The sequence below is a fragment of the Ranitomeya variabilis genome, chromosome 2 (assembly GCF_051348905.1).
Source record: "Ranitomeya variabilis isolate aRanVar5 chromosome 2, aRanVar5.hap1, whole genome shotgun sequence".
Classification (NCBI taxonomy): domain Eukaryota; kingdom Metazoa; phylum Chordata; class Amphibia; order Anura; family Dendrobatidae; genus Ranitomeya; species Ranitomeya variabilis.
In genome coordinates this window covers 496220809-496235512 of record NC_135233.1, presented here as the reverse complement: position 1 = coordinate 496235512, position 14704 = coordinate 496220809, and the positions used below count along the sequence as shown (strand labels likewise).

The 14704-nt window shown below is 42.4% G+C and overlaps 1 protein-coding gene across 1 annotated transcript in view; it reads left to right on the top strand.

The window, feature by feature from the left end:
* The window catches only part of LOC143806939 (ras-related and estrogen-regulated growth inhibitor-like), a 265866-nt gene that overhangs the window by 121481 nt on the left and 129681 nt on the right, over nt 1-14704 (top strand). The gene's annotated exons all lie outside the window — the stretch shown is intronic.

Sequence of the window (14704 nt, the reverse complement as noted above, 5' to 3'; positions counted from 1 at the left end):
AGAAAGGCAAGGCTGTAAATAGAGCAGAAATACAACTGAGCCAACTAAGTAGCAAACATGAGAGGAAAAAAAAAAAAAAAATCTACAGACTTCTTTTACTCTCCTTTCTTCTGCCAATTACTTTAACATTGGCCGGTCATACTGTCATGATTCCCCAATGGCATGGGAACATCAGAAACACAAAAATAACAGACTAGCTCTCGGGTGATGGAAACTCAAGCTGACCGTGACCTAAATCTACCACACAACTAACAGTAGCCAGGAAGCATTCCTACGGCTGCCTAGATGCCACGCGCCAGCCGGAGAACTAACTACGCCTGGAAGAGGAAGGAACAGACCTGGCTTACCTCTAGAGAAATTCCCCAAAGATGATAGTAGCCCCCACATATATTAACGGTGAGTTCAGAGGAAAAGACATACACAGTATGAAGGTAGATTTAGCAAAGCGAGGTCCACTTACTAGATAGAGGAAGGATACAAAAGAGGACTTCACGGTCAGCTGAAAAACCCTTTCAAAAAACCCATCCTGAAATTACTTTAAGACTCCTGTGTCAACTCATGACACAGGAGTGGCAATTTCAGTCCACAAGAGCTTCCAGTAACAGGAAATGACAAAACTGTAAACTGGACAAGAAAAACAAAACAATAAGGACAAGAGTCCACTTAGCTGATCAGCAGACTAGTAGCAGGAACATGCAACTGAATGACTCAGGTTACAATGATGACCGGCAAGGAAGTGACTGGAGAGCAAGGCTAAATAGGGAACTCCCAAAACTGATGGAAGCAGGTGAGCTGAGGCAGAAAAGCACACACAAGTCTCCAGTACCACCAGCCACCACCAGGGGAGCCAAAAAGTGGATCACAACAGTTCCCATATGTTTCTCTGCTACTTCTCTGCTTGTTGACTCGGGTTTCTGATTTTGGTCTGCATATTGCCCATTCTTCTTCCTCACAATTCTGTTTCTGTTCCTGAATCCTGACCTTCTGGTATTGATACAGCTTTCTGCACATCCCATGCCAGCCCACTTCATTGGTCAGCAGCGACTCCGTGGACTCAGCCCAGAGTGCCCCTGTGTAAATCCAGATATCTATAAAATTTGAAGGCCATGGCACCCCCTAGGATTTTCTATACAGAATGGCTAGGGTAAAGCCTGTCTGTGGAAGTCGTATTGAGAGCTACCAGGGTACTATGCACAAAGCTGACATGACACGTAAAATCTAACACTACTGATATTGAGACCCCGGCATCATTTTGGTTTGCCTGGTGATGCCCTAGAAAAAAAGGTTGAGCAGTCCTGCTTTAGTTGACTCACTACACTTCGGTTTTGTAGGCAATTTGTGCACTCTTGTGTCATAATTCCTCACACACAGAAACTAGTCTCTGACCTGCTCTTATGTGGCAACCTTGACATTGAGGCATCACTCAACACTACTAAGGAACATCGCCATCTCTGCAAAATTTTCTTCACTCACAGTACTGAGCCTTTATGTTCTCCTCTGGGTTGCCAATCCTCACAAATGGCTGTACTCTCATGTAAGTTGTCTGCACTTCTTCACCTGGGACAAATGACACAAGAGACTCAGGCTAAAGCTTGTAGCATGTTACCCTTTGGCCATTGGTGCCCGAGGCAGCTCAACAATTGGGAGGAGGTGCTACTTGCCACTGTTTGCAAGACTGCTAGTCTTCATGTATCTGCTTTCTACAAGATGGAAACACAGGAGCATTTAAGCTCCTTGTACGCACTCAGGGCTCCTACGCATGCATGCTAATGCTGTACCCCAAGACCAAACATTTCACAAAGCAAGTTTGGTATTATACCTTATCATGCTCTACATTCTGCACTTCATACCTCACTACTAGTACAAGTAGCACCCTCTCTGGCCATGTAAAATATTGGGCTCTCCTCCCATAGAACGTACTGACTCACACATTATGAATCTTCTGCATCACGCATGCGGCACTTCACTAGATCTGTCACACATTCACATGTGGCAAATTAGTTTAGCATTAAAGGGGTTGTCTGATTTTAAGTCACTTAATGTGGCTGCAGCCTTGTGAATCCTCTCATCGGTCGCAACTGCGCTGTGAGGATGCTGCGGTGCCGGCACAGAGTGCGTGACAGCAATTATGTGATTTGCTAGCATGTGCTCACGTGCTGACTAGATGGGCACGGCCTCGCTCAATGCAAGTGTATTCAGTGAGACCGGATGCAGTCTAGTCAAAATGTGGCCGTAAGTATGCAAATCTCATACTTGTGGTCACATAACCGCTGCCTCCATCGGAGAATCTTCACCACAGCATGCAGTGCACAACATAGAGTGACTGCAGATTTGTACCCTAAGACCCGACAACCCCTTTAATATGATATAAGTATAGTAATACTGCAACTTTGGTAACAAACTGGTACCTCCTCCAATGCAACAGGTTCAGTGTTAACCCATAACAACTGGCAAAGGTGACAATCCTGGACAGGTCAGCACGTAAAAGTGGAGCTGAGGCGGGAACAACAATCCATGTAGTTTGTAATAAGGAGGTGAACCCATTTTTAGTCCTTTTTAAAAAGGGTCATGTAAGTATAAGAACTTTGTACAAACAAAGCAAAGAAGCAATCTTCTTTCAAATCAATAATGTTCTTGTTGGGAAATTATCAAAGTCAAGTTAACAGAGATTCAAGAGCCATAATAACAAGCAATCCGAAGATGAGTACTGGAAGAAAAAATATTAGAGTTGGAGTCCGGGAACCCTTCCTGACCTCATCGAGCTTGCAGTTTTTGCTAAGGTTACAGACTAGGGATGAGCGAGCACTAAAAATGCTCGGGTGCTCGTTACTCAAACCGAGCAATTCCTAATACTCGCATGCTCGTTTCAAATAACGAGTATAATGGAAGTCAATGGGAAAGCTGAGTTTTTTTTCCGTCAGACCATACAAAGAGGTCTGGGGGGCAGTGAGAATGTTCAAATGGATGGGAAAAGTGCTGACTGGAAGGAGAACAGCATGGCAAAGCATCTCTGACGCCCAGATCGCTGCTGAAAACAATGGTGTCACACTTTTACTCCACTTTAAGGACTGACAATAAAACATTCCAAACCGACAAGAAATTGCATTTTACAAGAAAATGTTAAGAAACTTTTTTTCCAGTATATGAGGCAAAAATTGAAAAATAATTTTAAAAAATATAATTTAAGGAAATCAAAATTGATTTTTTAATTACAAAATAGATAATTTCAGTGTAATTTATGAAGGAAGCAAGAACTGGCAAAAATAAGGGACTCTGATACACCCTGTATTAGACATAAAGGAGGGCGTCATACACATTCTGTTCAAATTGTCATGTAGTGGTCTCCTACATTCATAAAGACTATGAATACTTTTGTACAAAATTTTTGAAAGCTTTTGTTCGCTTTTAGAGATCACAAAAATATTCACAGATGAAGTAATACTCTATGTCTGAGAAATGGAAACCTACAACATTTTTAAAAGCTTTTTGGCAGTTTTACAGATCACAGAAATGTTCCCAGAACATGGAACACTATATAGCTAAACAATGCAGCAATGCAACAATCCAGGGAAATGTTTCAACGATTTTTGGGTGTGTTATATAACACAAAAAATTACCTGAAAGCATGTAAAACTCGATGGATCAAAATATATTTCATCTTTCCAGCACCCACAAAAAACCTGCAGCTATATACAGTATTTGCCACCGGACTGCACAGGCCTAATCCCTGTCTACAGACTGGATTCTGTCACTCTCCCTGCTCCTGCCACTCTCTCTCCCTCCCTAGGCTAAATGCAGATTGTATGTGATACAGAAAAGCAAACGATTAGCCCTTAGAAGGGCTGTTAGTATGATGGATCAGCTTCAGCACCAGTATAAACACTACAGGCCTCTGATTCATTATACTGTGCATACACAGGCCTAGACAAGCACTCTACCTCCAATACAAAGTGTCACAGAGCTGTACAATGGCGGCAGTGTGCCGAGCCAGGAGGTGCCTGTCCTTTTATAACCTCTGATGATGTCCGACGGCCAGCCAATCACAGTAATGCCACTACCAAGATGGCTACAGCATTACAGTGACTCACAGGCAATCCCAATACAGTATGCTTATTGGCTGAGCAACAGGCGACAAAGATGCGTTGCGGGGATTCGAGTTTTACATTAAGCACCTTCCATTACTGAGTACTGAGCCCATCGAGTGATAACTGAGTAGCACTGAGCACGTTTGCTCATCACTATTAGAGACCAAAATATTGAAGGGACAGCAGTTTGGCCCTATTTATTTGTATGGAGCTGGGCTGCCCCTTTGTAGAAGAAAAATTGTTAAAGGGAATCTTTCACCAGGTTTGTCCACCTAATCTGAAAACAGTATAATGTAGTGACAAAGACTCTGACTCCAGTGATGTGTCACTTACTTGGCTGCTTGCTGTAGTTTTGGTAAAATCAAAGTTAATCAGCAGATTATCTCTAGAGGACTAGTAAACATAAGGCCATGTAGTTCTCCATATTCATGAGCTCTGTACAACCCCACCCCATCACTGATAGCCATTTTTCTGCCTATGCACAGTGTACACAGAAAGCTGCCAATCAGCCGAGCACTCAGACAACAGACAAATGTGCAGCAGATAAAAGAGGGACTTTATGAAAACTGCAGCAAACAGCCCACCCAGTAAGTGACGCCTCCCAGGAATCAGTGTCTCTTCCACTATATCATGCTGCTCTCACGTGGGTTAGCAAGAACCTGGTGACAGATTCCTTTCAAGAGATGCAGTAGTGAAGCAGAACTGCAGCCTTTTCTATACCGACAATTGGTGAGGGTCTCAGATGTGGGACAGACATTGCTTACTGAGAGGAAAGTGAACTCTTTCATGCACAAAGTCAATGACAAAAGTAGGAAGTGTGGCCCATCCTGAGTTTTGCTATGGTGCGTTATGTTATTTGTCTCACCCCCCCACCACATTGTCATTAATGAAATGTATGATGATCAAAAAATGTGTAAGCTATTCACAAAATCTGGATTGGAAGTGGTAAAATAGAGTGTCTCTGTAGATTGGTAATTAGTACATAAAGAGGAATGTGATAAGCCTGTGATTGCTCTACTATTCACTATGAGCGGGGCTATATCAGTCCCTGACGGTTTCCATCAGTATTTTTCTATTTTCTTTGTAACGTACTTATAGTATGTAGCAATGGGCTCGTCACAACTGGGATACCTTGTGGTGTGAACAATGCAAAAATACTGGAACTACGGAACAAATAATACATTTGCATTTGAATGTGGAAAATATTGGTGAAAATATCATTGGTTTAAAAAATTATTCTTCACCTCCAGTTCGTATAGCAGAAAATGTATTATTTCATTAAATTAGACCTTGCATTTATGTGGATGACTGGCAAATTTGAGGAGTGGATCAGATTTCCATCGCTTAGAACTGACATTTTGTGCAATCCAACCATTAAATGGTTTGGATTATAACTATTAGAAAAAAACATTTAAGGAGGTTTTCCACCGTTATTCTACAAGTCTGCAGTCACTGTATGTTACTGCAGACTTGTGAATGCTCAGATCGTGTGCTGTGTGCGCTGTGAGGTTTCCCCGGGAGCAGAAGGTCATGTGTCTGCAAATAAACAATTTGCATACTATCAGTCACATTCCAACTAGTCTTGTCCGGCCTCGCTCAATATATTTGCATTGAGCGAGGCTGGATAGAGTCTAGTAAGCATGTGATTATATATATGCAAATCACATTGTGGCAGCCACATGCCCGCCATTACTGTGAGGGTCCACAGACTTGTAGGATAAAGCCGGACAAGCACTATAAGGGGTTGATTAGTCTTAAGTAACTATTGTGCTAGATGAGTTTATGCAATTTTCACCACTTTAGGATGTCTGCATGCTCTTGATGAATAGAAGTCTAGTGAAAACGCTACTACCTTTCCTAATTTATTATTATATTAATAGTCAAATTTGACATCCAACATCAATACTGCCTGTTGCCAATGGTGTTTTAAGGATTTTTTTTAGCATTTGTTAATTAGTTCTTTTTGGGAATAGGGTAATAATTTGTATTGAAAAAAAAAATGCAAAAGAAAATATGAAATTATCCCGACATTTAACTGTGACTGTCTCCCTCACAAAGTGTGTGTGTCACAAACTACAGTAGTTTTGCGCACCTGTTTTACACTCCACATCGTGTCCTGTTGCAGATGAAGTTTTTAAGAATCCTACCTAGCAGTTTTCTTTTTTCAATCCTTTTAGGAAATGGGGAAATTGTGATTGAAAACAGTTCCAAAAGTTAGTTATAATGTAGTGACGATCTATGGTAAAAGAAAAAATGCCAATGTCAATGGAAATACATTCTCTGATTCTATGAAGTGAGAGCTGTCAGTCAAAGAAGAGGGGGGTGGAGATAGAGGGAAAACAAGCAGGTGGGAGAAGGTGTGTATAAATGATTGGCCGCCATGAAGCACCGAGTGCCTGTGCTTGGTTTGAACAGTCATTCTGTGCTGACAGAGGCCCTTTAATTTGTCTCTGGCAAGCATTATTAGTATTAATGCATTAAATTAGTGGGGTGCATCAGCGACTGCTAGTGCCCATCGTGTCATGGATCCAGCATTCCTTCAATTTTTTCTTTTTTGCTTTTATTCCAGAATTGACAATACAGGTGTGACCTGAGCCTGATGGAGATGGAATGACAATAGTAGGGCAAAGCGGAGCACATTTGTAAGAGAAATAATGTGACCAAGTCCCCAAAACATTGTAAACATTGCAACAAATGTCTTGTTTAGTGACCTTGTCGTACACTACAAGGCAGATGATTCCCAGCTTGATAAATGGCAGATTATGCTGGCAGGCTGGGAGATGTACAGGCTTCATATATCCAGCCACAGGAAGGAATGTGCAAGCCGTCAACCTTTCTATAACATTTCTGCATTAACTGGTTGGCAGAAACGTTCAATCCAGGAAAGTAATTCTGTATCATTTCTTTTCCAGCCTGTGCACATTTGATGCTGTGATCAATAGGATATATTAGCAAACTACAAAATTCTGCAGATGGATTTTCCGGTCCGGAGACCCGCAGTCAGTCCATGCATTGTAGACCAGTCTTAGACTGATTTGCACTGATGGGTGGAACTAGTCAGTTGACAACTTTGTCTGCTCGAGGTGAAAAATGGACACATACCTTTTCCTGTACCTATGTGCCCACTCCTTTTATGTACAACTGCTTATGTTTTTATAGGGTACATTTTATTTTTACTACAACTCTTTTCAGTATGATGTATCCAATAACTTTTACATTTTTTTCTGTGAAGGAGTGAAGACTGAATAAAACTACAATTCGGACATTTTTTCCTGGCTTTATTTTTGTGGCATAGGCTGTATAGTAAAGATGTTGTTAACTGTATTCAGTGAATTATTAATATAATAAAGCTTTTTACTACTTTTTGCACAATACAAGCATTTTTCACATAAATAAACTGATTGTGCATTGCCGCAGTCCAAGACCCACTAACGTGTTTCTTTTTGTATAGCATACAGGTCATAGCAAGCTGAATAAAATGATACTTTGATATCTGCGTTCCAATACCTTATTACAGAGAAATCCACATTTTCTTAATATGTACAGTAAATGAGCTGTTAGATCTATGGGCTGGACATAGATCTCCCTGAGAACCTGTCCCCAGAGATTATTGGAAATGACAATGAGGCGTTACCAGTGTGAGACATGTAATGACTGACAGTCTGCTCTCCTCATCTACATGTCTCACACTGGTATCTCTCCCTTTCATTTACAATAAGCTCTGGAGGCAGATTCTCAGGGAGGTCCATGTCAACCCGATAGATCTTAACAGCTCATTTACATACTAAGAAAAATGTGGATTTCTCTGGAATAAGACATTGGATAGCAAATATCAAGGTATCCTGATATTCAGCTTTCTGTGATCTATATGCCCATTCCAACTCAAAAACATTTCCCGGATCCGTGCATTCCTTGACCACGAAACCACAAAAACACTAGTGCATGCCCTTATCATCCCTCGCCTCGAGTACTGCAACCTCCTAATCTCTGGCCTCCCCTCTAGTAGTCTGGCACCACTCCAATCCATCCTAAACTCTGCTGCCCGACTAACCTACCTGTCTCCCTGTTATTCCCCAGCCTCTCCTCTCTGCCAGGCCCTTTATTGGCTTTCTATTGCCCAGAGGCTACAGTTCAAAACACTAACAATGACATACAAAGCCATTTACAACCTGTCTTCTCCATACATCTGTGACATGGTCTCCCGATACTTACCTACACACAACCTTCGATCCTCTCATGATCTCCTTCTCTACTCCTCTCTCATCGCTTCTTCCCATAACTGCATACAAGACTTCTCCCGTGCTTCCCCTATACTCTGGAACTCTCTACCCCAACACATTAGGCTCTCACCTACCAAGGAAACCTTCAAAAGGAACCTGAAGACCCACCTCTTCTGGCAAGCCTATAACCTGCAGTGATCCTCAACCTACTGAACCGCCACACGACCAGCTCTACCCTCTCCTAGTGTATCCTCACCCATTCTCTGCAGACTGTGAGCCCTCACGGGCAGGGTCCTCTCTCCTTCTGTACTTGTGTGTGCCTTGTTTTACTCATGTTTATTGTACTTGTCTATATTTGCCCTGTGTTAGGGCTAGCGGAACGCACCAAATAATTAGAAAGATAGAGTAAGGTGCGTTCGCAGCCCGGGGTCCACCGTGCAGAGATGGAACCTGCTGCTAAGTAATGACGGACTAGATGGCGGTACAATATGGATTCACACACGGGTTAACTTCACCCAGTATGAAGAAAGCGAACCCTGTTGCGTCACAGGGCCAGAATGCAAGCAAGGAGTCACAGAACTCTACCCCTAGACTCGGCATTAGAGTACAACTAGACCTCTTGCGCTCGACACCGCAACTGGGGTGTCAGCGTAACCAAAATAATAATTTAGATGCACGGGAGTGCGTGCGGTGCCGCTCTGGCAGATGCCACTAACCACCCAGGCTTGGATAAGGAAAGCACTGTGAAAGCGCACGGCGCCGCACTGGCACAGCAAATAGATGCTGTATTGTGTGTCACGTGCTGATGACTAAGTCGGGCACTAGATAGCAATCATCCACCTTACGCGAGCAGTCATACACAAGGGAGGGGATAATTAATGAACAACTTTTCACACATCAACACACACACGTTTACAAGTGTACACTAACGCATGGCCGAGCAGCCATGCAAACCTTTTATAGCGGCAGCAAGTACAGGACCTTCCCAGAAGGACCAATGGGAGGCTGTCACAGAAGTTGAGCACCTTCAGGACCTTCCTAGAGGACCAATGGGATTTGCTGCAGTATCTAAGCATGTGACCCTTGATCTCCAACGAGATCTTGCCCTGGGCATGCTCAGAAGAGGAAAATCAGGACTTAGTCCCAAAAACGTCTGCTCGCCGCTGCCCAGTACTGGCTACAATGGCAGAAGCTGGAAAGGCAGCAGTAACCCTTTGCACAGAGTCAGACTGAGCAAGACGTAGGGACCGACGTCTCAGCTGAGCAGACTCCACTGCGGCTGGAAAAGAATGGGAGACTGCAGCGGAGTTGGTTCGAGATTCCCCCTGTGCAGAGGTGGGAACTCGACACCTAACACCCTGTTCACATGTAAAGCACCATGGAATAAACGGCGCTATAAAAATGTATAATAATAATAGGCGACTTACGAGGGTTCATCCTACTGACAGATATCCTTTAACCCCTTAACCCCATATGATGTACTATCCCGTCAAAGTGACCTGGGACTTAATTCCCAGTGACGGGATAGTACGTCATAGTGTATCGCTGCGCTCACAGGGGGGGGGCTGACTATCGCAGCTGACATCTGGCACTATGTGCCAGGAGCGGTCACGGACCACCCCTGGCACATTAACCCCCAGCACACTGCGATCAAAGATGATTGCAATTTTCCGGCGGTACAGGGAAGCATCGAGCAGGGAGGGGGCTCCCTGCGTGCTTCCCTGCGATGTGATCGCGTTGCTCCGAGGGTCTCCTATCTCCTTCTCCCTGCAGGCCCTGGATCCAATATGGCCGCGGGGCTGCTTCCAGGTCCCAGGAGGTCCAGGGAGGTGTCTTGCAAGCGCCCGCTCAGAGCAGGTGCCTGCAAGCCTCCAGCAGTGCATGTCAGATCGCTGATCTGACACAGTGCTCTGCAAAGTGTCAGATCAGCGATCTGACCCTATAACATGATGCCCCCCCCCCCCCCCCCCCGAGGCAATTTTGTCAAGTAAAAAAAAAATATTCACAAATATTTATATATACATAAACAAAAATTCCTATATAAAGAAAAAAAATATATATTGCTCCCATAAATACATTTCTTTATAAAAAAAAACAATAACGGTACACATATTTAGTATCACCGTGTCTGTTACGACCCGACCTATAAAACTGTCCCACTAGGTAAACCCTTCAGTGAACACCGTAAAAAAAAATGGCAAAAACCAATGCTTTATTATCAAACCGCCGAACAAAAAGTGGAATAACAAGCGATCAAAAACACGGATATAAATAACCATGGTACCGCTGAAAACGTTATCTTGTCCTGCAAAAAACAAGCCACGATAGAGCATCATCAGCGAAAAAATAAAAAAGTTATAGTCCTCAGAATAAAGCGATGCAAAAATAATTATTTTTTCTATAAAATAGTTTTTATCGTATAAAAGCACCAAAACATAAAAAAAGATATAAATGAGGTATCGCTGTAATCATTCTGACCTGAAGAATAAAACTGCTTTATCAATTTTACCAAACGTGGAATGGTATAAACGCCCCCCCCCAAAAGAAATTCATGAATAGCTGGCTTTTGGTCATTCTGCCTCACAAAAATAGGAATAAAAAGCGATCAAAAAATGTCACATGCCGGAAAATGGTACCAATAAAAACATCAATTCGTCCCGCAAAAAACAAGACCTCACATGACTCTGTGGACCAAAATATGGAAAAATTATAGCTCTCAAAATGTGGAGACGCAAAAACTATTTTTTGCAATAAAATGCGTCTTTTAGTGTGTGACAGCTGCCAATCATAAAAATCTGCTAAAAAACCCGCTATAAAAGTAAATCAAACCCCCCTTCATCACCCCCTTAGATAGGGAAAAATAATAAAATTTTAAAAATTTATTTATTTCCATTTTCCCTTTAGGGTTAGAGTTGGGGCTAGGGTTAGGGCTAGGTTTAGGGTTAGGGCTAGGGTTAGGGCTAGGGTTAGGGTTAGGGCTAGGGTTAGGGCTAGGGTTAGGGCTAGGGTTCGGGCTAGGGATGGGGCTAGGGTTGGGGCTAGGGTTAGGGTTGGGACTAAAGTTAGGGTTAGGGTTGGGGCTAAAGTTAGGGTTAGGGTTGGGATTAGGGTTAGGGGTGTGTTGGGGTTAGGGGTGTGTTGGGGTTAGGGGTGTGGTTGGGATTAGGGTTGTGGTTGGGATTAGGGTTGGGGCATGTTCGAGTTAGGGGTGTGGTTTGGGTTATGGTTAGAGTTGGGATTAGGGTTAGGGGTGTGTTTGGGTTAGGGTTTCAGTTAGAATTGGGGGTTTCCACTGTTTAGACACATCAAGGGCTCTCCAAGCGTGACATGACATCCGATCTCAATTCCAGTCAATTCTGCTTTGAAAAAGTAAAACAGTGCTCCATCCCTTCCGAGCTCTCCCGTGTGCCCAAACAGGGGTATCAGTGTACTCAGGACAAACTGGACAACAACTTCTGGGGTCCAATTTTTCTTGTTACCCTTGGGAAAATAAAAATTGGGGGGCTAAAAAACCATTTTTGAGGAAAAAAATGATTTTTTATTTTCACGGCTCTGCATTATAAACTGTAGTGAAACACTTGGGGGTTCAAAGTTCTCACCACACATCTAGATAAGTTCCTTGGGGGGTCTAGTTTCCAATATGGGGTCACTTGTGGTGATTTTCTACTGTTTAGGTACATTAGGGGCTCTGCAGACACAATGTGACGCCTGCAGACCATTCCATCTAAGTCTGCATTCCAAACGGTGCTCCTTCCCTTCCGAGCTCTGCCATGCACCCAAAAGGTGGTTCCCCCCCACATATGGGGTATCAACCTACTCAGGACAAATTGGAAAACAACTTTTGGCGTCCAATTTCTCCTGTTACCCTTGGGAAAATACAAAACTGGGGGCTAAAAAATAATTTTTGTGAAAAAAAAAAAGAGTTTTTATTTTCACGGCTCTGCATTATAAACTGTAGTGAAACACTTAGGAGTTCAAAGCTCTCACAACACATCTAGATAAGTTCTTTAGGGGGTCTACTTTCCAAAATGGTGTCACTTGTGAGGGTTTCAATGTTTAGGCACATCAGGGGCTCTGCAAACGCAACATGGCGTCCCATCTCAATTCCAGTCAACTTTGCATTGAAAAGTCAAATGGCGCTTCTTCCCTTCCGAGCTCTACCATGCGCCCAAACAGTGGTTTACCCCCACATATGGGGTATCGGCGTACTCAGGACAAATTGTACAACAACTTTTGGGGTCCATTTTCTCCTGTTACCATTGGTAAAATAAAAGAAATTGGAGCTGAAGTAAAAAAAATTTTTTCCACCTCTCGTGTCTCCCCTTTTCCTCATAGTTTGTAAGCTTGCGAGCAGGGCCCTCATTCCTCCTGGTATCTGTTTTGAACTGTGATTTCTGTTATGCTGTAATGTCTATTGTCTGTACAAGTCCCCTCTGTAAGTTGTAAAGCGCTGCGGAATATGTTGGCGCTATATAAATAAAAATTATTATTATTATTATTATTACATCAGGGGCTCTCTAAACGCAACATGGTGTCGCATCTCAATTCCAGTAAATTTTGCATTGAAAAGTTAAACGGCGCTCCTTCCCTTCCGAGCTCTGCCATGCGCCCAAACAGTGGTTTACCCCCACATATGGGGTATCAGCGTATTCAGGACAAATTGCACAATAACTTTTGGGGTCCAATTTCATCTCTTACCTTTGGGAAAATAAAAATGTGGGGCGAAAAGAACATTTTTGTGAAAAAATGTGATTTTTTATTTTACGGCTCTGCATTATAAGCTTCTGTGAAGCACTTGGTGGGTCAAAGTGCTCACCACACATCTAGATAAGTTCCTTAGGGTGTCTACTTTCCAAAATGGTGTCACTTGTGGGGGGTTTCAATGTTTAGGCACATCAGGGGCTTTCCAAACGCAACATGGCGCTCCTTCCCTTCCGAGCTCTGCCATGCCCCCAAATGGTGGTTCCCCCCCACATATGGGGTATCGGCGTACTCAGGACAAATTGTACAACAACTTTTGTGGTCCATTTTCTCCTGTTACTCTTGGTAATATAAAACAAATTGGAGCTGAAGTAAATCTTTTGTGAAAAAAAGTTAAATGTTCATTTTTTTTAAACATTCCAAAAATTCCTGTGAAACACCTGAAGGGTTAATAAACTTCTTGAATGTGGTTTTCAGCACCTTTAGGGGTTCAGTTTTTAGAATGGTGTCACACTTGGTTATTTTCTATCATATAGACCCCTCAAAATGACTTCAAATGAGATGTGGTCCCTAAAAAAAATGGTGTTGCAAAAATGAGAAATTGCTGGTCAACTTTTAACCCTTATAACTCCCTAACAAAGACAAAATTTTGGTTCCAAAATTGTACTGATGTAAAGTAAACATGTGGGAAATGTTACTAATTAAGTATTTTGTTTGACATATCTCTGTGATTTAAGGGCATAAAAATTCAAAGTTGGAAAATTGTGAAATTTTCAAAATTTTCACCAAATTTCCATTTTTTTCATAAATAAACGCAGGTAATATCAAAGAAATTTTACCACTATCATGAAGTACAATATGTCACGAGAAAACAGTTTCTGAATCATCAGGATCCGTTGAAGCGTTCCAGAGTTATAACCTCATAAAGGGACAGCGGTCAGAATTTTAAAAATTGGCCCGGTCATTAACGTGCAAACCACCCTTGGGGCTTAAGGGGTTATTCTGAGACTCACTATGCATTGTAAACTATGTTTAGAGGTCCATAAATTGGGTTGGGCTGACACAGTAGTACAATAGGATTTTTTCGTTATACAATATATCTGTTATTTCTTTAGTTACTTGCACATAAATACCTAATAAACTGTACCAACCTCCTGAAGACATGGACATGGGACGTATGGTCAGTTTGCTGACAGATCTACTGACCTCAAAAGAAAGACTTGTACTTTTACCAGTTTTAGCAATTTCTTTCTAATGAGCCACATCTCAGATTTACTTGTCAGGGCTTATTCGTCCAGCTTTTGATCAGATTTAGGTAACTGAAATTAGAAATAAGAGCTTAGAAATGCATTGACCTATTTTGACTGTATTCACATTTTCTTTGCCTAGCTCATTCTTACACCGTTCTCTGATCTTCAGCACTTGGTTTCAGAAACGTGACCCCTGTCTGGGAGCTGCCATGGGCATTTAACTACCGTATATTGAGCAGTAATGAGGGTCCTCCTGGTGTACAGCACAAACCTCACCGGGGTTACACTTGGCATAATGCAGTTGGCATAATAAAGAGGTTCCATCAATAACTCCACTTTCAAGTCTTGATTCATTATGTTTTTGTAAGAAATTCTTTTCACAGTGCCAACCACACTGGCAAATAACAAATAGCGGACCATGTGTTGTCTCATAGACAGCTCAGGGCCC